The sequence below is a fragment of the Polypterus senegalus genome, chromosome 2, assembly GCF_016835505.1.
Source record: "Polypterus senegalus isolate Bchr_013 chromosome 2, ASM1683550v1, whole genome shotgun sequence".
Lineage (NCBI taxonomy): Eukaryota > Metazoa > Chordata > Cladistia > Polypteriformes > Polypteridae > Polypterus > Polypterus senegalus.
In genome coordinates, this window is record NC_053155.1 from 226,446,886 (window position 1) to 226,472,073 (window position 25,188).

Here is a 25,188-nt window from a genome sequence, read left to right on the forward strand (position 1 = left end):
GTCACAATATGACTCCCCTTGATTTTATTATAGTGAGTCCATAGTTGTAGGGGTAGACTCTTGGTCTACAAATGTTAACAGCTAATGAGCACCCAAACAGAAATACAATGTAAACAATTCCCACAAGCTGAAAGGAACAGTGTTGGATGCATGGAAAGAAGGAAACTGAGAGTACTTGTACAAGCCAAGGATGTGCCTGTCAAAGCAGAGTATATTTTTATGATGTTTCATTATTGTCATAGCACCATATTCACGTGTTTTGGAACCTCCAAAAATGCTCCAGAACCCTGAAATCTCCATAAATATATATATTTTTATAATCTCCTGTTTTTAACTGGCTAATTATTTCTTAAGCCCTAATAGCTAATGTGTGGTGAGCACACTGGTGCAAAAATGACTGCTACCAATTGGTGGTGATTGAAATGGTTCCTCACTGTCTATGTGAAGCTCTTTGAGTGAGTTAGAAAGGCAGTATATAAGCATAACAAGTTAGTGATTATTATTATATTTGGCATGCTGCTATAATATTCCTGATTTTAATAATTAATTAATCATTTTAATCTCTTCCCTTGTAAATAGTGTGGTGGTTGATTTCTGTATTGACATAATTTTCAATTAACATACATGCTTTAAAGTGAATGAATACAACCAGACCAGGAAAAGTCCAAAGTCAAAGGAATCTATGAAATCATTATCATCAGCACGGCACTGCCAGATCTGAATACTAGCATGGTGAATTGCTCGCATATTAAGCTGACTACAGCTGCAGATGGAAGTCCCATTTTACTTTATGGTGCCAAGCAGAGTTGTGTTCCGGTGCAGCAGTTTATTAGCCAGTGAAAGCGCTGGGGAAAAAGCTGTCTGTTGTTCAGTTTTGCCTTTGTTCTGGCACAGTTCTCAACAAAACGTTGCCAGATTTCGTTTTTCACACGTTCTGCACGGGTGTCTTTGTTGTCAAAGTGCAAATGCTGCATGGTAGTGTGATAGCAGTCACACAACATTGTATCTTTGATTGCCAGTACAACAAATAGTCTGTGCAGGCATCATTCATAGCTCCAACTGTTGTCATCGCTGCTGTTTTGAACACAATGGAGATAAATGCCATCAACTCAGAGAGGGAGATGCAAGTTTGTTGTACCACATGAACATCACTGAGGGAATAAAACTGAATAATAAAAAAACAAAAGCTAACTTTCACAAGTAGCCAAAATTTACACCAAATGTTACAGACTCAAATCAACTGTATGTTTTTATTATATCATAGTAATAATAATAGCTGCTCACTACGCAAAATGTGGAGCGCCTGGATTTGAACCGGAAAACATTTGGTTATAAGGCAGCAGCTCTTACCTCTGCACCCTTCAAGAATACATATCAACTTTCTGTCAATTGACATTTGAGCTTGGGTTTTTAACTCATTGACAGCAACATGTAAATTGAATGATTTTTTTTTTACTTTGGTTCTATGCTTGAATAAAAGTGCACATGTTTATTTGATATTTGGACTAAAGTCTTCACACATTATAAACTTCACATCATAATGAATTTTTAATTATTAATTCATTTTAACTATAACATGGAAAAAATGTCTGCTTTAGGTATGTGTTCAGCATTTCTTGCATCGCATTTCCTTTCATCCTACACTTAAACAGATCGTCGTAAAATGCATGTGTTCGAAATAACGATATATTATTTACCCTAAATAACTCCAGGCACCTCACACACAGATAAACACACTTGAGCTCTGAGAATTTTGTGACTGACTGCAGCTCCTTTGAGGGGTTGGGGGGTGGGGATATGAGATAGCATGAAATGGATATTTGGCCATCACACATCAGCATTGCACTGTGCAAAACTGCTGAAGTCAAAGTTAAAATCCTTGTGTAAGCACACCCACGCACTATGATGATTTAAAAAGATAAGTGCTTTAAGTTTACTAAAAGTCAATCATTTGTGCACTGTTCTGAAAACAATTTGTCAGACAGATTACCACAAATGGTTCTGAATTACTGCTTCCAAATGACAGACTAGGAAATGGTGTGTAAGTCAAATGAGGAGAATATTGAAGGATTCAGTTACTGCATCACAGACTATACTCACTTTATGTTGATATTGTAGTGCCCTGAAAGACAATATGTTGTTTTCCATACATCAAACCATAGATTACTAAGGAGCTAAAAGGTCTTCTGAATGAGAAAAAGAGAGAATTCAAATTCAGCAACAAATTAACTCTGAAGGACACACAGTAATTGATTAAGAAACAGCTGAGTGAAAGAAAGGAAGCTTACAATGCTAAAACAGAAAACAAATTCACTTAGAATAATATGAAAGATGTCTAGAATGGATTGGGCATAATTACTGGACTCAGGCTATCCGGGGCTCAGGTGCTAGAAAGGGATGTGGACTAAACTAACACCCTGAACCAATTTTTTAATAGATTTTCTCTCCCACTGCTACCTTCTTCCAATGGCCAGTTTTCCTACGCCATCCCTACCACATCAACAACTTCAACCACATCAATGAGTCCACCTCTAACCATCAGTATGGGGTGTCCATAACTAAAGACATCAAGTAAGGTGACAATTGTGGAAACAACACACAGGAAAATGTGTGGGGCCAGACTGAGTCAGTCCTTGAGTTCTTAAGGCCTGTGCTGACCAAGTTTGCAATGTCCTCTGTCACCTAGTCAGTCTATCACTAAGGCTCTAAAAAGTGCTACTGCTGTGGAAAACATCTTGCATTGTTCCTGTTCTAAAGAAGGTATGCGCCTCTTCACCTAATGACATAGACCAGTGGCATTTATGTCTCACATTTTTAAGACATCTGAGAGAGTGGCCCTGAACTATACAAGTTCTCTTGTGGTAGACCAATTGCACCAACTGCAGTTTGCCTTTCAGACAAAGATTGGAGTGGAGGATGCAATTATCTATCTGCTTCACAAGCCTGTCACCTGGGCAAAGCTAGCAGCACTATGAGGATTATGTTTTTTTTAATTGCCCAAATGCTTTCAGTACCATTCAGCCATCCTTGTCAAGGGGTAAACTCAGAGATATGCAGGTGGATTAGCCTGTTGTGCCCTAGGTAATGGAATATATGTCAGGCAGACTGCACTTTGTGAGACTGAAGGACTGTGTTTCTGATGTAGAGGTGGTGCACTCCTACAAGTACTTTGGAGTCCACATCAATGACAGGTTGGACCGGTCTGGAAAACAGAGGAACTGTATAAGAAAGGGCAGAGCAGGCTCTTCATTTTTAGGAGACTGCTTTTCTTTAATGTCAGTAGTGACATCTGTCACACCTTCTACAACTTTGTGGTGGCCAGTGCGATTTTCTACGCTGTGGTGTACTGGGCTAGTAACATCACTTTAAGAGAGGCCCAACATCCGCCATGTTGAACTTTCTTATTTATGGCCCCATCTTCTCGAAATTTGGTAGGCGGCTTCCCTGCGCTAACCGAAACCAATGTACGTACTTATTTCGGTGGTATGATGCCACTGTCAGCCGCCATATTGAACTTTTCAACGGTCTTTGTTACTTATGGGCCCATCTTCAAGAAATTTGGTGCATGGGTTCCCAACGCTAACTTAATCCTACTTACGTACATAGATACGTCCATAGCCTGCAGCTCGGTCACCGTGTGAGGCGGCGTTGGGTCCCCCATCCCAACGCCTCCCACATTGTTGGCTGCCTGCCTATATAAGGCCGTCCGTCGCTCCAGTCTCTACATTCCCTTCCTTGCCTCGCCACAAGATTCACGTCTCCCTGCTGATAACTACAGCCTTTTTATTTAATCCATGGCTTCTCCGCTGTCTTATTGTTCATTTATTACGATTATAGTTATTGTGTAGGTATTTTAAACTTACTTTACATTGTTCAGGTACACATTTCCTTTATCATTCCAACCGTACCCCCATTAGCATGTCAATCGAGGTGATCACCATCGATCAAAGAACTGTCACTTACCAAGTGGTTTCCATGCCCGGAGATCTCACCTACCTTTTCCATTCTCTTTATTACATATTGCACAGCCATATCAGGCTCACTCTTGATATCCGGAGGAACATTGTGTCTTATGTATTGAATGACAGGGTCAGGTTCAAGGTGTGGACTGATGATGGTACAGGAGATAATTATACTACACAGGAGCACTAGAAGAGTGAAATGCTTAAGTCATTCACCTATGGTTCTGTACATGAGTTGATGTCTGCCGCTGAATTGTTCGGTCGTCGCTTTCAAGTGTACCGAAATGGCCAAATATTTTACACCTTTCGACAACCGCCAATGCCCCTTAAACATCTTAGATTCACAGGTGACGATTTCAGTAGTGGACACTTTGATGTTTATGAATGTTTAAACTCTCAAAAGCTGGATGTGAAGTTATCGATGAAACCGGTTGTATACTTACAATGCTTGACAGATGGCGAATGTCTCTTCAACACAAGTCCTACAAATACTGTCATAATTGAAACAAACCATGAAACTCAAACCGATTATGACAGCAGCAATCCAAGCTGTGAGATTTGAAACAAGATTACTGTTCACATGGCCAACTGTACGTTGCATGCTCAAGAGTAAGCTCATCGCACAGCTTGGTCATATTACAACCGGAGGGCCGAACTCACAATGTGGTATACAAAGATATCCTTAACAAATAATTATTGGTATATTTTCCCTCAGTTTAAAAATGTTTAATTTTCTTCTTAATAAAAATTTTAAGGCAGTACTTTGCCACTGCGAAGCGCTAGTATACTATTTTGCTAGTATATATATATAAATATATATATATATACACACACACAGTGGTACCTCGGTATACGTCCTTAATCCATTACAGATCCTTTGACTTATACCAAACAGGATGTATACCAAACAAATTTTTCCCATAAGAAATAAAGGAAAAATGATTAATCCGTTCCCATGAAAAAAAAATCCTATTTTTATTGACATATTATACATTGATGGGCTTGTATAAAATAATTAAAACACTGCTTAATACTAAAATACATAAATACAAAAGCAATTAACCTCACTTTACTTTTTAATAACGTCTTTGTTTTTCACAATCGTAGATACCGTCGTTATTGGCATACGGTATATAGCAGCCATGTCCCGGATACGGATGTCACCTTCATACTTTTCAACAACCAATTTTACGTGAAAAAATACAAAATCATGTGAAAATTCACATAGAGTTATAGCGCAGGTAGTTCACTGAATGCTTGCAACTTGCGTACTGACGCTCGTGGGCAGTCGTGGCTTTGTCTTGAGAGAGGTAAACAAGGGTAGTGCGCGGTGTTCTAGCATGAGAGTTGTATTCCAAACAAAGGTTGTATACCAAGCAAAATTTTTTGTGTCCAAACAGGACATATACCAAGTTGGACTTATTCCAAAGTGGATGTATTCTGAGGTATCATTGTATATATATATATATATACACAGTGTAAATATATATATATATGTATATGTATTTTAATCTATATATATATATATATTTATTTAAGGAGCTTCTGTAAAAAGCCACAGTTCTCCCGGGGACGAATAAAGTTCTATCTATCTACATTTCCCCCAATATTTAAAGGATTTTTATCCTCATGAAATATATGTTAGTTTGACTGAAAACTGTAAATTGGCCCTGTATGAATGCATACATTTGGAAATATAAAGCAGTGTTCTTGGCAATGAATTGGTGCATCAGTTGAACCTGTTTCTTGCCTTGTGCATGATGTTGCCAGAAAGCCTCTGGTTTCTCATGATTCTGAAATATAATAAGGAGGTTCATGAAAATAGTTTGGTCAAGCCTGTCATTTAATAGTATGCAGAAGACATCATTCTTTAAACATTGTAATGTAATCAAATCTCTTCTTATGCAATATATATAAGCACATTCCTCAAAGTTCTTAAGTATTATTTTAAAAAGGTAGATTGCTGCACTAAATATTGTACATCCTTTAAAAGGGCTTTAAACCTATCCTTGTAGAGTTGGACAGGTTGGTTGAAATTAATCCAGGAATAGAATGATGTGATGTTGCAGGACACAATAAGAAGACCAGTTCATGGTAACAAACTCACATTCAAATTTTTGGAATGGAGGAGGAAATCAGAGTACATATAGAATATCCGTGTTAACACAGAAAGAATATGTAAATTATGTAAACAATGACTTGGCCGAGAACCAAGAATATTTTCTTGCTGAATGAGCCAGCAGCTCTAACATCTGCATGACCATATTGTTCTTAAAGAATAAATAATTTCTTTAAATTCAGTGCATGACTTGCAGGAAGTAATGTTATACTTTGTGGAAAGATGTATGCACAAATGACCAATGAAATGAAAGAGTCTATCAAATAGCTCCTAGTTTGAAATTGTGTGGCATATGGTACCAGCTGTCAGTCTATTTTGTATGTTTTTTTAAAGCCTGTTAATGTCTTCTGCAGTGTTTAAAGTATTGAGTAATTTAATTCATTGGACAAGTTAATACTATTGTTATGACATGTCCTCCAACATACCTCCAAAAGAAAACACACATGATCCAGTGATAAATAATGCGTAAAATTGGGTGTGATAGTTTTGAACACACACTATACTGTTGCTGAGAGTTTTAGATGGAACTCAATCTATTTTTTTTTAGTTAAATGCGCTACTCCGAAAACTCCTGTTTAGTACAAGGTGGTTATTAGTAAACATAATGATACTGTAATCCTTAACACTAGAATTACCAGAGCCTACGAGAAAACTCGTAAATCCGGCCCATCTTAAATCCGTTCGTACCTTTCTGTCAGCGTCTTTTGTCCTGTAAATGTGGCGATTAAGACAAGCAGCCTGCTATTTCATCCCCCCACCGTCACAGAACGTTCACAAAGTTCTCCCAGCTCATGCCTTGTTTGATTATCTGGGAGTGAACTGCTGGAGTTCTAGAGTGGAAATAATAAATCGTTATTTGGAACACAAGCATTTCATGTGTGTTCCATTTCTACAGTAATCTGTGTAAACACATTGTTAAAACAGAAACTTTTTCATATTTTAGTAATAAATGTGACAAAATGTAGGCATAAACTATAGAATGTGTGAAGGCTGAAGTCCAAAGATCAAATAAACACTTTCACAAAAGGTTCAAAGATGATACAACAGGTTCCGTGGCATAGTGGTAAGATTTGCTGATTTATAATCAAGAGTCCCCGGTTCGATCCTGACCGTCTCCTATGTTTAATGTTTTCATTAGTGAGCTGCCCTTACTGTTAATATTATACAGTACACACATACATTTGGTTTGCATCTGTAACAGACCATGTGCATTTATAGTACTGTAGTTGTAAAAGTTACCTTTTTTTTTTCACTTTTATTCTCTCACTCACGATCACGATACATACACCACCCTAGGCATCTGATGCTGTTAGTTTTTATTTGAAACTGGAAATAACTGTAGATATGAGTAGTTTTTTGAGGCAATGGATCTGGACATTCTCTGATCTGGAGGGATAAAAGCTGACACACAAACGCTGGTGAATCTGCCTTCTTCGTATCTCACTGTCACTTTTTTTTTTTATTCAGTTTTATTGAGTGTTCTTGCACAGAATTAGTATGCACCTTATGGTTTATGATGTCAATAAAAACCCAAAAAAACACAGATGTAAGTATATATGATATCTGGAATTATTAATTTTATGACCTTTTATGAGGTCAATTCAGCGCTATATGCAATCCTCAAATTCAAATGTTCACAACACATGCAAGCACAGTCCTTCCTACATTTACGACGTGTGCTTGTTGCAATGCATACACTTCTCTCTATGCTGTGGTTTCTATTTCACACCTAAAAGAGACAATATATGTGACATTTTGAACAAATCATTTTATGACCTGAATAGTACCAATCAGAAAACATCATAGCACTAATGCAATATTATTTGAAAACAAACAGCGTCAGATCGGGTGTGAATTTATGCTGCCACTTTTACTTAGAGTCAGATCAGGAGGGGAGGGGGTGTTAGAGCGTGATCGTGATTGAGAGAATAAAACTGAAAAAAGCTAACTTTTACAAGTACCATAAATTTATACCCAACATCCCATATATTTGTCTCTTTCTTTTATTTTCGACATGCTGCGTCGACATCATGCCCCAGAAGGTGTGAGCTTAATCAGTGTAGCAGGATCACCGCATATGTACTGTGCAAGGCTTGCAGGGGGTCCACTGTAAAAAGAACAGTGTTCGTGGCTAATATTGCAGAGGAACTTTATCATCACATCTTACTAGAAAAGGCGATGGAAAATGAAAAGGAGGGTGCAACATCGACAAGCTTCTGTTTCAAGACAGTGTCAAGTGCCCTTTCAATGTAACGGAAACCAAAGCATAGAGAAAAGTGTGCGCATTGCAACAGGTGCACACGTGGTAAATGTAGGAAGGACGGTTCTTGCAGCATGGAGAAAAAAAAGAAAAAGACAAATATATAGGACATTGGGTATAAGTTTATGGTACTTGTAAAAGTTAGTTTTTTCAGTTCTAAGTAACAGCGGCAGCATAAATTCACACCCGACCTGACGCTGTTAATTCCCAGTTTCAAATAAAAACTAACAGCGTAAGATCCCTAGGGCGGTAGTATGTATCGTGATTGTGAGTGAGAGAATAAAAGTGAAAAAAAAAGGTGACTTTTACAAGTACAGCACTATAAATGTGCACGGTCTGTTACAGACGCAAACCAAATGTATGTGTGTACTGTATAATATTACCAATAAGAGCAGCTCACTAGTGAAAACAGTAAATATAGGAGACAGTCAGGATCGAACTGGGGACTCTTCATCATAAGTCGTCAATCTTACCACTATGCCACAGAACCTGTTGTATTGTCCTTGAACCTTTTGTGAAAGTGTTTATTTGATCTTTGGATTTCAGGCTTCACACATTCTATAGTGTATGCCTACATTTTGTAACATTTATTACTAAAATATGAAAAAGTTTCTGTTTTAACAATGTGTTTACACAGATTACTGTAGAAACGGAACACACATGAAGTGTATGTGTTCCAAATAATGATCTATTATTTCCACTCTAAAACTCCAGCAGTTCACTCCCAGATAATCAAACAAGGCATCAGTTGGGTGAACTTTGTGAACGTTCTGCGACGGTGGGAGGATGGAATAGCAGGCCGCCTGCTGCTTGTCTTAATTGCCACATTTACAGGACAAAAGACGCTGACGGAGAGGTACGAACGGATTTAAGATGTACTGTACGAGTTTTCTCGTAGGCTCTGGTAATTCTAGTGTTAACAAATGTTAGTGTTTATCTTTACTGTTTCAAAACATGCATATATAAGATTTCACAAAAGAATACTACAACTCCTTTTTTTGCATATAAATAAATATTGCATTCATTCTCAAACCCACTTAACCAGTTCAAAATTGTGAGAGGCAAGATTCTGAGTGTATTAAAAGAAACAAACATTTTAAAATTTTTAGTTGTAAATATAATACATAGTGTATATTACATTTGAAATGCTATTGAAGTACATTGTAAAAGTTTTTAATTTATAAATGTTTATGCTCGATACTTTCAACCACTTGCTAAGTGCTTTTATGAAAACTACTGAGAAATGCCATGTTTTTTGTGTGTGTCAGTTTTAGACTAGTATTTAATCGTTCTTTTATGCTTATGAAAAATAATCAGAACAGTAAAAAAATGCTGAAAAGTCAAGCTTGGCTAGTTATAAAGTAAGATAAATATTTAATTCAAAAAATTAATTAGCCAAGTAATGAGAACCAAGATTCATAACCATTGTAATGTAGATAAATTTGCAATAAGCTAAATCTAAAAGGAAATAAATATTATCCATTAAATACACATCTTAAGTCGTACTTATTGGGAAATATTAATAATAATAAAGAGTCTGTGTGGAAATTAGATGAATGAGACAAATCAGTTTTTCTCAGTGCAATTACATTATTCATTGACCCTAATCTGAAGCTTTTTGTGACTTTAGTCAGGACATTTTTCACTGCCGAGAATGTTAATGTTCTGGTAAAAAAAATGTTATCAGCAGCTCCTGGTCAAGGTGCTATTCTTGCTTCCTCATAGATTGCACCAAAATAACCATAAATCTTTTGCAAATTTGTGATAATTTCCTGTGACTCTTACATTTGAAAAATTTCTATCTCTTTCCTATTAGCAAAAATAGCTGTTCAGGATGTAAGCAGTATTTTATCTGTATTCACTGTTTTTTCAGTTATTGTAACATGATCTTTTTAAAGTCGAAAAATGCTTACCATTAAATGAGAGGCATGCAGCCACCAGTGATAAGTTTAATGACATGTTCAATACTGGTAATAACTGTGCGTAATGCCTTTATGTTAAATGAATAATTTAAAGCTCATTTAAAGACCTTATCCAATTAAACTTCATGATTTAGAACCTGACAGTAACCTAAATTATATTTTAAGTTACTACAGACACTGTTTTTAAAAGATGAAATTTAAACTGTACACAAGTTAATCATTAGTCTGTACATTTATTGAGATACAGGGAATTTTAAATTAGCCATTTATTATGATATTAAATGTTTGCTTTGTAAGATAATTTTTTTTTTCTTTTTTATTAATTTTATTGCAATCCATACAAATCAATTCTTTTTTACAAAAAGAAAAATTGAGTTAAGGACAAATCGATCCCCACCCCTGAGAGAGAGAGCAAGCCAAACGGCGTGAAATTTAAGGCTTGTAAACATACCTAAATTAATAAATTCTCTGTGCTTTATGAGCTTATTCTAAAATATTACTGATTAGATCCTGCCATGTTTTGAAAAAAGTCTGTACGGATCCTCTAACTGAGTACAGTGATCCCTCGCTATATCGCGCTTCGACTTTCGTGGCTTCACTCCATTGCGGATTTTCAATGTAAGCATATCTAAATATATATCACGGATTTTTTGCTGGTTCGCGGATTTCTGCGGACAATGGGTCTTTTAATTTAAAGTACATGCTTCCTTAGTTTGCCCAGTTGATGTCATACAAGGGACGCTATTGACAGATGGCTTAGAAGCTACCCAATCAGAGCATGTATTACGTATTAAGTAAAACTCCTGAATGATATACGATGTGCTTCCCGAGCAGTGCTTGATTGTTTGCTTTTCTCGGTCTCTCTCACTCTCTCTGACATGTTCTGCTCCTGACGGAGGGGGTGTGAGCAGAGGGGCTGTTTGCACAGAGGCTGTTTGCCTAGAAGATATGGATGCTACTCTAAAAAATGCTGAAAGACTACCTTCACATTGCTCCCTTCTTTGCGGCTGCTTTATCGCAGTGCGCATACTTAAAAGCCCAACAGCACGTATTGATTTTTTGATTGTTTGCTTTTCTGTCACGCTCTATCTCTCTCTCTGACATTCTCTGCTCCTGACGGCACTCCTTTGAAGAGAAGATATGTTTGCATTCTTTTAATTGTGAGAAAGAGCTGCCATTTCTGTCTTGTCATGGAGCACAGTTTAAACTTTTGACTAAAGGGTGTTATTTCATGTCTAAAGGGCTCTAATAATGTTAACAGTGTGGGAGAGTTTATAAGGGCTTAAAATATATAAAAATAACCACACAAACATATGGTTTCTACTTCGCGGATTTTCACCTATCGCGGGGGCTTCTGGAACGCAACCCCCACGATCGAGGAGGGATTACTGTATTTAATTTTTTCCAATTTCAAATAGTATAACACATCAGTTTCCCACTGACTTAAAAAAGGAGAGTTTGGGTTCTTCCAGTTTATCAGAATAAGTCTGCGTGCCAAAAGTGTGGTGAATACAATCACAATTTGTTTATCTTTCTCCACTTTAAACCCATCTGGAAGAACCCCAAACACAGCTGTTAATGGGTTAGGAGAGATTGGGAGACCAAGGCTGTCAGATAATCTTAGCCAAGTCATGTTTGTCATGTATATTCTAAAATCAGTTTATTTTTAATGAACATATGAATATGCAGTATAATTAAATAAGGTCGCTAAGACAGTTTCTGTAAAATAAAATTCAGAATGTCTTTTGTTTTATTTACGCCCTATATGCACTCACACATTTGTGAAGATAGAACAATAATAAATAATGTTAGATCCTCTTACAACAGTGTAATATGTTTACTGTAGATGAAAAATTACATCTTAAATGACTGTTTTTCGAGAGAGGTTGATTTTTATAATCCTTTTATTTCTTTACTATGCTCTTAGAAACAAATCATAATAATTTCTTTTCTTTCTACTTTTAAATGAGTGATGGTAAGCAGTACAAATCTACTTTACATGAATGCCCTTCTTTGCCTTCAAAGGAAGCAAAAGAAAATGGAGTGGAAAACCAGATCCTTTACTGGAGGTGTTTATGTTTTTGCCCAGTATAAACCAAAACATTTGTTGGAATTTTGTGATAAAACACTAGTCCTCTACATTAGCTTTACTTAGTTTATCTTAATTCGACAACTCAAAGTCATAATTAACTGCCAGACTGCATGACTGTGCTCTTTCATTTGGGACCAGTCACTTGCAATGCAATGTTGGGTTTTGCACAGGTAGTCCCATTATTTTCTGTTCAGTAATTATTATCAAACATAGTTTATTTTACAACTACAGTACAACAGTCCAAAAAACTGAAAATATTAATAAAGAGTAAAGTACCTGGAAAGCTACAAATGCTATTAAGTTAGCACCTTACCTCATATGTACATGCCATATCTCAACATTATACATTAAGTATGTAGGAATCTTATCTTCTGTTATGAGTAATGAACCCTGCTTTGTGCTCTGGATCCTTTGGTGGCTCCTGGGGGTGTGTCTAGCATGAGCTAGACCATATATTGAATTAGGAACCACAACAGAAATAATTTCACCAATGGTATTTTCAGAATATTCTTTGATGTAAATTACAATCATAAGGAAAGAGAGATGCTCAGAAAGAAGGTCTTTATGTCAACAGACATATGAAGGTGCAATGAGAGTAGAACTGAGTGCCATCAATATACACTGCTCACAAAAATTAAAGGAACACTTTAAAGAAACACATTAGATACATCAGATCTCAATATGAAGTTGGATATCTATACAAATAACGACAGGGCAATGTCTTAGGAACAAAAGGATGCCAAGTCTTTTAATGGAAATAAAAGTTTTCTGCCTACAGAGGGCTCAATTGTGTAGACACCATAAAATCAAAGTGAAATGAAGATGTGGCAGGCTAGTCCATTTTTTCAAAAACTTAATTTCTGCTACTCAAAATGCTTTCCAGTATCTTGTGTGGCCCCCACGAGCTTGTATGCATGCTTGACAACATCGGGGCATGCTCCTAATGAGACGACGGATGGTGTCTTGTGGCATTTCCTCCCAGATCTGTATGAGGGCATCCCTGAGCTGTTGTACAGTCTGAGGAGCAACCTGGCGGCGCCTAATGGACCGAAACATAATGTCCCACAGATGTTCTATTGGGTTTAAGTCAGGGGATCGTGAAGGCCATTCAATTGTTTCAATTCCTTCATCCTCCAGGTACTGCCTGCATACTCTTGCCACATGAGGCCGGGCATTGTCGTGCATTAGGAGGAAACCAGGACCTACTGCACCAGCGTAGGGTCTGACAATGGCTTCAAGGATTTCATCTCGATACCTTATGGCAGTCAGAGCACCATTTCCTACGCAGTAGATGTCTGTGCGTCCCTCCATGGATATGCCTCTCCAGACCATCACTGACCCACCACCAAACCTGTCATGTTGAACGACGTTGCAGGCAGCATATCGTTCTCCTTGTCTTCTCCAGACTCTTTCACGTCTATCACAGCTGCTCAGGGTGAACCTGCTCTCGTCTGTAAAAAGTACAGGGCGCCTGTGGCGGACTTGCCAATTCTGGTGTTCTTGAGCAAATGCCAGTCGAACTCCACGGTGCTGGGCAGTGAGCACAGGGCCCACTACAGGACGTCGGGCCCTCAGGCCATCTTCATGAAGTCTGTTCCTGATTGTTTGGGTAGAGACATTCACACCAGTGGCCCTCTGGAGGTCATTCTGTAGGGCACGAGCAGTGCTCAGCCTGTTCCGCCTTGCACAAAGGAGCAGGTATCGGTCCTGCTGATGGGTTGAGGACCTTCTACGGCCCTGTCCAGCTCTCCGAGAATAACAGCCAGTCTCCTGAAATCTCCTCCATGTTCTGAGACACATTAAACCTTCTTGCTGCAGCACGTGTGGATGTGCCATCCTGGAGAAGTTGGACAACCTGTGCAACTTCTGTAGGGTTAAGGAATCGCCTCATACTGCCAGTAGAGATAATTACTCAAGCCAAAACTAGCACGAGTGGAAAACCAGCCAAAAAAGATCAAGAGGGAGAAACTTGAAATGACCTCCACATGTAAAACCAGTCCTGTTTTGAGTGTTTTCTAATTGTTGCCACTTTAGTGCACCTGTCGTTAAGTCCATGAACACCAATACAGCTGAAAGTGATTAACAATGACCTCAGCTGCTTAACCAACCAGAAAATTGTCAGACAGGTTTAATTGATTTCATGCCAGGCCCAATAAAAAAGTGTTCCTTTAATTTTTGTGAGCAGTGTATTTTTGCAGTTCTTACCTGCAGATGTAGCTACATTTTTTAAATTAGATCATTTGTCTATAAGTAACCCTTGCACTTCGTCATAAAGAAAACAAACTCGCATTTGGATTTCAGCACCAGGTGCAACAAAATAGCAGTCCGCTTTCAGGATGTTATGTACTGTTGTGGGTGTGACCTTAGGATTTTGTTTTTTTTATCTTTTGTAATTTGTTTCTGCCAATTTTAATTTGTTCTGTTTAAGTTTTGAATTTTTTAAACTAGGTGATTATTATTGTTTTGTTTTCTCCACTTAACATTTTTAGGTTTGGTTTTTCTTTATTCCTTTAATGGCGGAGGGGTGAGAAATTTTAGGTTTCATTTTGGTGAAGGGACATTGTTTCTTTGGAACCATGAGAAGTGACCCAGAGTTTGTTGTTATTGTTTTCCTTAATGTTAGTGTTAACATTTTTCTGAAAAAAAGCATGTAAAAAGCATTGCATTTTTTGGCTTGAAAAATTACATTGTTATTAAATCTCATCTTTCCACTGTAAAATGTGCAAAACACGAAAAGTACAAAGTCAGAATTATAGAAAGTATAATATTGCTATAAATAATAATGATGATGAATAATAATAATATGAACAGCATACTGCACATGTGTGAGTGATGCAAGCATCACTTTCGAATTCACAAGAATCATTATCGGTTTCAATGACCATTTCAGTTTCACTGCCTGAAGACAGATTCACCTCGTCATCATGATTGATGACAGCTGTTTCTTGCAAGACACCATTATGAGGCTAGGAGAAGACACATCTCCACCATTGCCCCGGTAAAACTCGGGCCTGAGTAACATTCAGCACTAATGCTGTTAGCACTTTTAGAGCCCGAATAATCCTTGTGTCTTAAGAGGGGCGCATCTACACCGTTGCCCCATACCATTGACACTGACGCTTTTAGCATTATTTGTACCGCCTGAGTGATGCTCAGATCTAATGCAAAGGAGGTTAAGTAATTAGTTTGAATTTTGCTGAATTTTGATTAGGCTCTTGGCGATTGAATTTTTGATTTTTGAAGTTTGGATAATTGCTAAATGTTTATAATATTGAAAGTTTATGTTTACAATTTTGATGTTTTTTACTTATCCTTCTTTTGCATGTTCTTGAATTGTCTAACACTTTGAATGAGAGATACGAGTTAACTCATATGTCACTGAGTCTGTCAAGATGCAACATATAAGAAAACTCATATACAGTATACAGCCACCATAAATGCATCCAGCTGCTGCCACATCTCAGTTACCTATTACATTGATGCCATCTAGTGGATTGCGAAAGACTTTTTTTTTCTTGGTGGCAACACCTTATGGGAAATAGTATTATAAATAGACATTCTGTAGTTATGATTTTGTAAAAAAAAGGTATAAAGCTTCTGATATTTATAATAGATATATTTGTTGTAAGATGAATATTTTGATGATAATGACAGTGATCAAGATGATGTCAATCAATTGGATGATGCAAAACCTGTAGACTCTGGTACTGATGCAGATAGCTTCCCTGAAGTCAAATCTTTATCACAATGCATAAGACTTGTCGTAACTGTCAGGACATCACTACATGGACATTCTGCCATCCACTGACTGCAAACAGTAACTATCTATCAGATGTGTTTTGTGCAGAAAGTGTGGACAGCACAAAGAAAAGTGTTCTATTTGCAGCACATGTGCTTCTAATCCTGCACTCTCTGTGCTGCCATGCTTCTGGGACTCTCATTCAAATGGAGACTTTTAGTCATGTTGCTAGTGAAATGAAACTAGTGAACTGTTTCTTTACATTTTTGTTAGAGTTGTTAATAAAACCATTGCTTTCTAATACATTTCTTTATTGTTTTCTTTAGAGTTTTCATAGAGTTTATTATATATCATATATGTATAGAATATACTGTAGTGTCCTGGTAATAAATGACCCGGCTATTAATATGTTAAGTAAGAGAAGTCTAATTTTTTTTAATTCTGCAGTCTATTTTTTAAAGTATCCCCTCTCCTTTATAATTTTTGGTGGCAAATTGTAGCAGGTCTGTATTGGTATGAACAAATAGTCTAAAAATCCTAGAAGAAAATGAATCAGTGATAACGTTTAGTGAGCACAAGTGAAAGAGTAGAGAAGAACAAGTGAAAAAAGATGCACTGTTTGTAAGTATATATTTCATTGTATTTGTATTTGTCTAAAGTTATTCAAAACCATGAAATTGAGATTGGGCAGACTGAGCAGATTTCAGCTTTTATTTTCTTAATGCTTACATAACAGACCATTGTAATGTGATACACTATCCATCATAACAGAATGACTTCCAAGGTTTTTTAAAGAACAGTATCTTTGCAGTTTTATTCTTATGATATCTGCAGACAATGGTTTTGATGAAATTATGTATTATTTGACACTTTAATTTTGCTTCATGCTAATTCTGATTTATAGTGGAAAGCCATAATTCATGCCTTCAAAAAATATATCTCTGTGTTTTTGAAATTTTTTCCCTGTTAAAAAATGTTTTCTATATACTGTATATTATAAATATGCATATGTATCTCTTCAAAGCAAAATCCACTGGATATATAATTTCCTTCTGTCATTTTGCAATATTCATAAATTTGTGACATTTCAATCGGACTGAGTGATTTGTTATTAAGTTGTTGTGCCAACAGACTCAGATACTGACACACAGATGTCAGTAAAAGATTGGTCAAATTGTGTTAAGGGATTAGAAAACCATGGAAATCCATTAAATAGTCAAAGTCACTGAAGTCACACTAAGTTGGAATTCATGAAACTTTGGCAGGCTTGTCATTTTTATTGGATTCTCTGCAAATGGCTCTGAAGGTGTTCATTTATATGAGGGAATGACAGCTCATACTGTTGGTGACTCATTCGTGATGTCATGATTTTGCTCAAAATCAACAGGCTTCTACAATAACTTGATTTTACAATGCTAATTACTGCCTTTGTAAGTTTTGTCAAGATTGAATCATGGAGTTTCCTGCCAGGAGCAGATGAGGGGTGTATAGCAGGAATTTAAAAAAAGGGAAACAGAAGTGGTCTCTGTTGTTCGTGATTGGTTAAAAGAGTAAAAAATCAAGCACATTTAGTTCACCATTAAATTTCTATAACTAATGATGGTAGGGTTTGACTTACTTTTCTCCAGCATCATTCTTTTCAGTACCTGGATGCTGCTTGCACCTTGGAGCCACTGTTATTGTTCATTTAAGATGTACCCTACAACCAAATGATGAATCTTTGGAGCCTTGTGGACATGTATGCATAGTGGTTAGTCATTTCCAGTTTTGCCTACACGCAACAGGGTGTACCCGTGATGATTAAGGGGTTCCCTGGCAAAATTAAGTTGGGCCTGTACATGTGCCTTCTTGAGCAGGGGGACCTTGCAGGCGCTGCAAGATTTCAATGTGTTTATGGAGTACTGTGTTACCAATGGTGTTCTTGGTGACTGTGGTCCCAACTGCCTTCAGATCATTAACAGGCTCCTTCCATGTAGTTTTGGGCCGATCCCTCAACTTTCTCATGATCATCCTCATTTCATGAGGCAAGATCTTGCATAGAGCTCCAGACCTTGGGCAATTGACGGTCACTTTATATTTCTTCCATTTCCAAATAATCGCACCAACAGTTGTCACCTTCTCCCCAATCTTCTTGCAGATGGTCTTGTAGCCCATTCCAGCCTTGTGCAGGTCTACAATCTTGTCCCTGATGTCCTTTGACAGCTGTTTGGTCTTGCCCATGGTGATGGAGAGGTTGGAATGGAAGAAATTGATTCTATGAACCAATGTGTCTAATACACATATGAGTTGAGATCATCCTGCCTTGCACACTGTATTGGCTGGGATTGGCTCCAGCACACCCCTGTGACCCTGTAGTTTAGATATAGCAGGTTGGATAATAGATGGATGGATGGATGGAGTTGAAATCAGCAGTATATGTAATTGATTGATTGATTGATTAATTGTAATCAGCAATCTGTGGGAGCCAGAATTCTGGCTGGGTTGTAGGATATCAAATACTTATTTCTCTCGGTAATATGCAAATCAATTTATAATTTATATGTAATGTGTTTTTTCTGGATATTTTGTATCTCTCCATTAAAATGAAACTACCATAGAAATTTAGAGTCTGTTCATTTCTTTGTATATGAGAAAATTCATCAGGGGATCAAATATTTACTTCTCCCACTGTATACATATATTTATTTTTTGTATGTGTGAAGAAGTATGACTTTATTACTATGAAAGGTGGTATATAAATAAAGTTTACTTACTTACTTTCTTAACTGCACCAGTTAGTTAAGTTAGTGAAATAATGCTGTAGAGAATATTGTGTAAAGGTGAGTCTTGTCTGTAAAAACTGGTCCACCAATGTTGCAACTGTGCCTCACTTAGATGTTTTACTAGATCACCAGACTGTTCTGCTCTCAGTCGGCAGCATAGGAATTGTCAAATAATTAGTTCTAGCTGGTGTCATTTTGCTTCTAATCCACCAAAGTCTGAGACACATTCATCTTCAGCAATAATGAATTCCGTGTCCAGGCCAGAAAGCCCTTTCAAAACCTGTACCTGTTATATAAATAATATCCTTTTTCTTGTGCATATGTATATAGTAGCCATGTTTGAATAACAATGAATTAGGTAACTTAGGAGGGACATTTTTCCCACATGGCAATTCAAATATGACATTTCTTAGAACTTCTTGCGTTGCAGTACAGAGTAGTAATCAAGGGCCTTTTCAATTAATTTCTTCGTTACCACCTATGATATCAGTCTAATGGGCTTGGATCAACGTTATAGATTCAAATTTCTTTGTGCGATTTAAATGGCACTGACATTATAAGTGTTACATCAAACTGTTCTCTATTATGGCCATTATTCCAGATCAATACCCTTTGCTGGTTGCTGAAAACAGACCATATATTTCTTGTCCCTGTAAGCAAAGATCTCACAGCTTTTATGTCTCATACTCTTTCAATACTACAAAATGTCCTTTGACCTCAACTCTGCACCTAGCACTTTCCATAAGGTCATATTACTGATGCTGGCAGGAATTCCAGATGTAGCCATTTTTAGGGTGACACTGTAGTGCATAGTGCCACTCTGGCTGAACATGATGGTTCACTATATCAAGTATTTTGTGAGCTTTTACATTACCACGTCAATCTTAACACAGAGAACTGTTTGGAGTAAAATAAAATTAAGTTGTGGTGTACAGACGTACAGAATATGGCATTACTCATGTAATGTTGAGAATGGCACATGAGGACCATTTAGGTACTGTAAAGCTGAAGCAGCATTAGATATTTTGCATTACGTATTAATGTAAACAAGGACATTGGCCTGTTCATATAAAACTGTAACGCTAACATCCCCAATGACAAATTTACACCATTTTTTACACAATTGATATTTGTGATGATTGCTCTGGTTTTCAGGTCACTGCACTGTAGATGACCTCTCAGTGCATCTCTCCATGTTTAAACAGTTTCATTTGTTTTCCAGTTTGTCAGTAATTCCTTTCATTAAATACTTTGCAATGTTTGTGAAAGTTTTCTACTTTTGAATGTTTTCATTTTTGGAATTAAACGGGACCCTTCCCCACTACCTGTGTGGGAAATCCAAGGTGGGTGGCCAGCACAGTTTATCTACACCTGGGATGTGCTGCTATTAATGAGACCAGATGCCAGTAATGCCCCATGTACTGCAAACATACTGGATGAATTAAAAGATCTGAAACCCAGAATGCAATGAAAGAGAGGTGGACTTTGACTACGTGTGAGACAGAAAAGCTTTAAAACAGTACACAAGTACTATGAAAGCTGTGTAATGTGCTTTACTGAGATATGGTTAAAGAATACCGACTAGGACACAGACATTGAAATGGATGGATTTGTATGTGAATGGCAAAGCAGAAACTCAGCTTCTGGCAAGCAGATGAGTGGAGATGTGTGCCTATACAATAATAAAAGGAGATTTAATAATATTACTGTGAAAAAGCTCATCTACATCAATATCATCCATTTTATATGCTTCGTGAGTTAACATGCAATATTTGTAACATTAGTTTGTGCACAGCTGCATGCTGATTTGGAAGATGCTGCTGAAATGATTTTTAAAAATGTTCAGAAACTGGAAACCAAATCTCAATGCTTTTTCAAACTCATGATGCATGATTTCAGTTTATGTAAAGAGGAATTAATTTTGCCAAACTACCATCAGTATGTGAATATTAATATTAGAGGTGATAACACACTGGACAAATGTTATATAAATCATCTTTGGCTTCAGGATGCCTCTGACCAAATCATTTTTCATTTACCTCTGAAGTATACTGTAAGCAGAAACTGAAAAACGCTATATGGAGCGGTGCAGTGACAGTGCAGAAGAACTGAAAGAGTGCTTCTTCTGTGTGACTGGGATGCTCTGACATCTTCACAGATGCTGAATGAGGCCACTGATACTGTTAAATAATATACACCAAAGAGAGACAACATTAAAACCTCCTGCCTAATATTGTGTAGGTTCCCTTGTAACCTCTAAAGACTTGGACACTGCAAGGCTTCTGAAGGTGTTCTGTGGTATTTGGCACCAAGACATTAGCAGCAAATTTTTTTTTTTTTTTATTTTATTAATTTTATTACAATCAATACATAGCAATCAATTTTACAAAAAAAAAAAAAAAAGAATTATGCTAAGAACAGATCAATCCCCACCCTTGAGAGAGAGAGCAAGCCAAACGGTGTAAAATTTAAGGCTTTTAAAAATACCTAAATCAACAAATTCTCTGTGCTTTATAAATCATTTCAAAATATTACTGATTAGATCCTGCCATGTTTTGAAAAAGTCTGCACAGATCCTCTAACTGAGTATTTGATTTTTTCCAATTTTAAATAATATAACACATCAGTTTCCCACTGACTTAAAAGAGGAGAGTTTGGGTTCTTCCAGTTTATCAGAATAAGTCTGCGTGCCAACAGTGTAGTGAATGCAATCACAATTTGTTTGTCTTTCTCCACTTTAAGACCCTCTGGAAGAACCCCAAACACAGCTGTTAATGGGTTAGGAGGGATTGTGAGTCCAAGACTGTCTGAGAGGTAATTAAAAATTTTTGTCCAGAATAATGTTAATTTGGAGCAGGCCCAGAACATGTGACCTAGTGAGGCTGGGGCTTTTGCAGCGTTCACAGGTTGGATCATGCCCTGGAAACATTTTGAGAGTTTTAGTCGAGACAGATGTGCTCGATATATAATTTTGAGTTGTATAATTGTATGCTTTGCATATGGAGCTTGAGTGAATTCTCTGCATTGCTACTTTCCACTCCTTTTCTGATATATTAATTGAGAGGTCATTTTCCCAGTGTCCTCTTGGATCTTTGAAAGGAAGGGATTGTAAAAGGATTTTATATATTGTAGAGATGGAGTCTAACTCCTTGAAATTGAGCAATAATTTTTCCAGCGTGGATGAGGGTGCAAGATGAGGAAAATCTGGAAGGTTCTGTTTAACAAAGTTCCTGATTTGAAGATAGTGAAAGAAATTTGTAGCTGGAATGTTAAATTTGGAATGTAATTGTTCATAGGATGCAAAGACGTTGTCTATATAAAGATCTCTAAGCAAGTTAATTCCAAATTTTTCCAGATATTAAAACTGCATATGTTTGTGAGGGTTGAAAGAGGTGGTTCTTTTGCAGGGTGCCACAGAAAGAAGCTTCTCCGTCTTAAAATGCTTTCTACATTGGTTCCAGATTCTAAGTGAGTGGAGCACAATTGGGTTATTAGTGTATTGCCGATAACGTGTGTTTATTGGAGCACAAAGCAAGGAATACAAAGAAGTACTGCAGGATTTTACTTCTATTGCGGTCCATGCCTGTGTATGTTCTTCTATTTGTGTCCAGGTTCTTATCGACTGTATATTTGCGCCCAGTAATAAAACTGGAAGTTAGGTAGAGCCATGCCGCCTTCTGCCTTTTGTCTTTGTAGGTCGCTCTTTTGATGCGTGGATGTTTAGAATTCCAAATAAATGAGGTTATTGTTGAATCTAATTGCTTAAAGAACGATTTATTAATGTATATTGGTATGTTTTGAAATAAAAAGGAGCTTAGGAAGAATATTCATCTTAACAGTGTTAATTCTTCCAGCTAGTGTGAGATGAAGGGTTGACCATCTATGCAAGTCTTGTTTAATTTTTTCCATGCAGACGACGAAATTTTGTTGATAAAGAGCTTTATGTTTACTTGTGATGTTTACCCGAGGTATTTAAACTGTTCTGCAATGATAAAAGGAAGGGTGTCTAATCTAATATTATATGCTTGAATTCACGGAAAGAGTACACTTTTATTCAGATTAATTCTGAGACCAGAGAGCTTTTGAAATTCTGTGAGTGCTGCTAAGACTGCAGGCACAGAATTTTCTGGGTCCGATATATACAGTACCATGTCATCTGCATATAATGAGATTTTCTGTTCCAGTCCTTCTCTGCTAATCCCCTTTATCTGATCAGTATTTCGACAATGTATTGCCAGTGGTTCAATGGCAATTGCAAACAGCAGTGGTGACAAAGGGCATCCTTGTCTTGTGCCACGCTCTAGTTTAAAGTAGTCTGAGCAAATGTTATTGATGCAAACTGAAGCTTCTGGGTTAGTATACAGTAATTTAATCCATGCACAAATGTTGGGCCAAACCCAAACTTCTCCAAAATAGTAAAAGGTATTTCCATTCAATCATGTCGAATGCTTTTCTGCATCCAATGATAATAATATTTCTGGGGTGTTTGATTTAGTTGGTGAGTATATTACATTAAACAGGCGTCGAAGATTTGAAGATAAGTGTCGGCCCCTAATAAATCCAGTTTGGTCTTGTGATATTACTGAGGGAGCACTTTCTCCATCCTTCTAGCTATGATTTTAGAGAGTATTTTAACGTCGTTATTCAGAAGTGAAATTGGTCTGTATGATGCACATTGTAATAAGTCCTTATTTTGTTTTGGAAAGACAGTGATTAGTGCTTGGCGAAAGGTTTGTGGAAGAGATTGGTTATCTCTGGCTTCTGTAAATGTTGCTAATAGGAGGGAGCTAGCTGAGCGGAGAATTTCTTGTAAAACTCTGCAGGGTAGCCATCAGGGCCTGCTGCTTTTCCACCTTGGAGTGACTTTATAGCATCCAGTAATTCTGATAATGACAGAGGTTTATCGAGCTCCTCCACACTAATAGCGTCAATTTGTGGTATCTGTAATTTATCCAGAAATGCATTAGATTGTATATTGTCTTCTTTAAACTCAGTAGTATATAGGGATTTATAGTAGTCTCTAAAAGTGTACATTATATTTTTGTGTTCGATGATTTTATCTCCATTCGTGTTAGTAATTACGAGATTGCGTTATACATCTTGCTTGTGAATTTGTTGCGCTAAAAGCTTATTAGCTTTCTCTCCATGTTCATAATAATGATGTCTGGATTTGTAAATTAGTTGTTCGGTTTCTTTAGTTGTCAAGAGGTTTAATTCTGAATGTAGAGCCTGCCTCCTCTTATGTAGAGTCTCGCTTGGTAGTCTGGCATGTTCTTCATCTATTTTAGTAATTTCGCTTTTATCTCTGCTACTTTCTTCTTCGGATTTATTTCTGTGGGAAAGATATGAGATAATCTGTCCTCTTAAGAAGGCCTTAAGAGTTTCCCAGAGTATTCCTGCAGAGATCTCAGGGGATGTATTTGTCTCTAGAAAGAATTCAATTTGTTTGGATATAAATTCAGTACAATTCTCGTCAGCTAATAGAAGCGGATTGAGACGCCATCTGGGGTGAGTGTATGGGGCTTAGTAATTTCAGCTCCAAGATCATCGGAGCATGGTCTGAAATAACAATAGCATCGTATTTACAAGATTTAATCTTAGGCAAGAAGTTATTATCTATAAAGAAGTAATCAATCCTTGAGTAGCAATGATGTACTGGTGAGTAGAAAGAATATGTTCTTGAATTTGGGTTTAAAACCTCCAGGGATCTGATAAGTTGTGATCAGTTATAAACTTTGTAATTATCTTTGCGGTGTTAGTTGCGTTCCCCTGTGGAGGAAGTCTTATCTAAAAGTGGATTTAGAACACAATTAAAGCCCCCAGCCATTATAAGTTTATGAGTGTTCAGATTGGGAATGGATGCAAATAAATTTTGTATAAATTCCTTATCATCAACATTAGGTGCATAAACATTTATCAAAATCATTTTACAGTTAGATAAGTCTCCCATGACCATCACATATCTCCCTTCAGGATCCAATACTACATCTGATGCTACAAATGGTACTGTTCTATGTATGAGAATTCCCACCCCTCTAGTTTTCTTTGTAAAACTAGAATGGAACATTTGGCCAGTCCAGTCTTTTTGCAGCCGGAACTGATCCTTACTTAGTAAGTGGGTTTCCTGTAAAAATACTATTTTAGCATTTAGACCTGTTAGGTGAGAAAGTACTTTCTTTCTCTTTAATTCGTGATTCAGGCCTTTAACATTCCAGCTTACGAAGTTAACTGTCCCATCATGGAGACACTGATTCTGAGTTTTTGGTGTCATATTATAGTCTTAACTGGAAGTGAAATAGTTTAGGTCTTAATTTCCTATTCCCCCAAGAGTT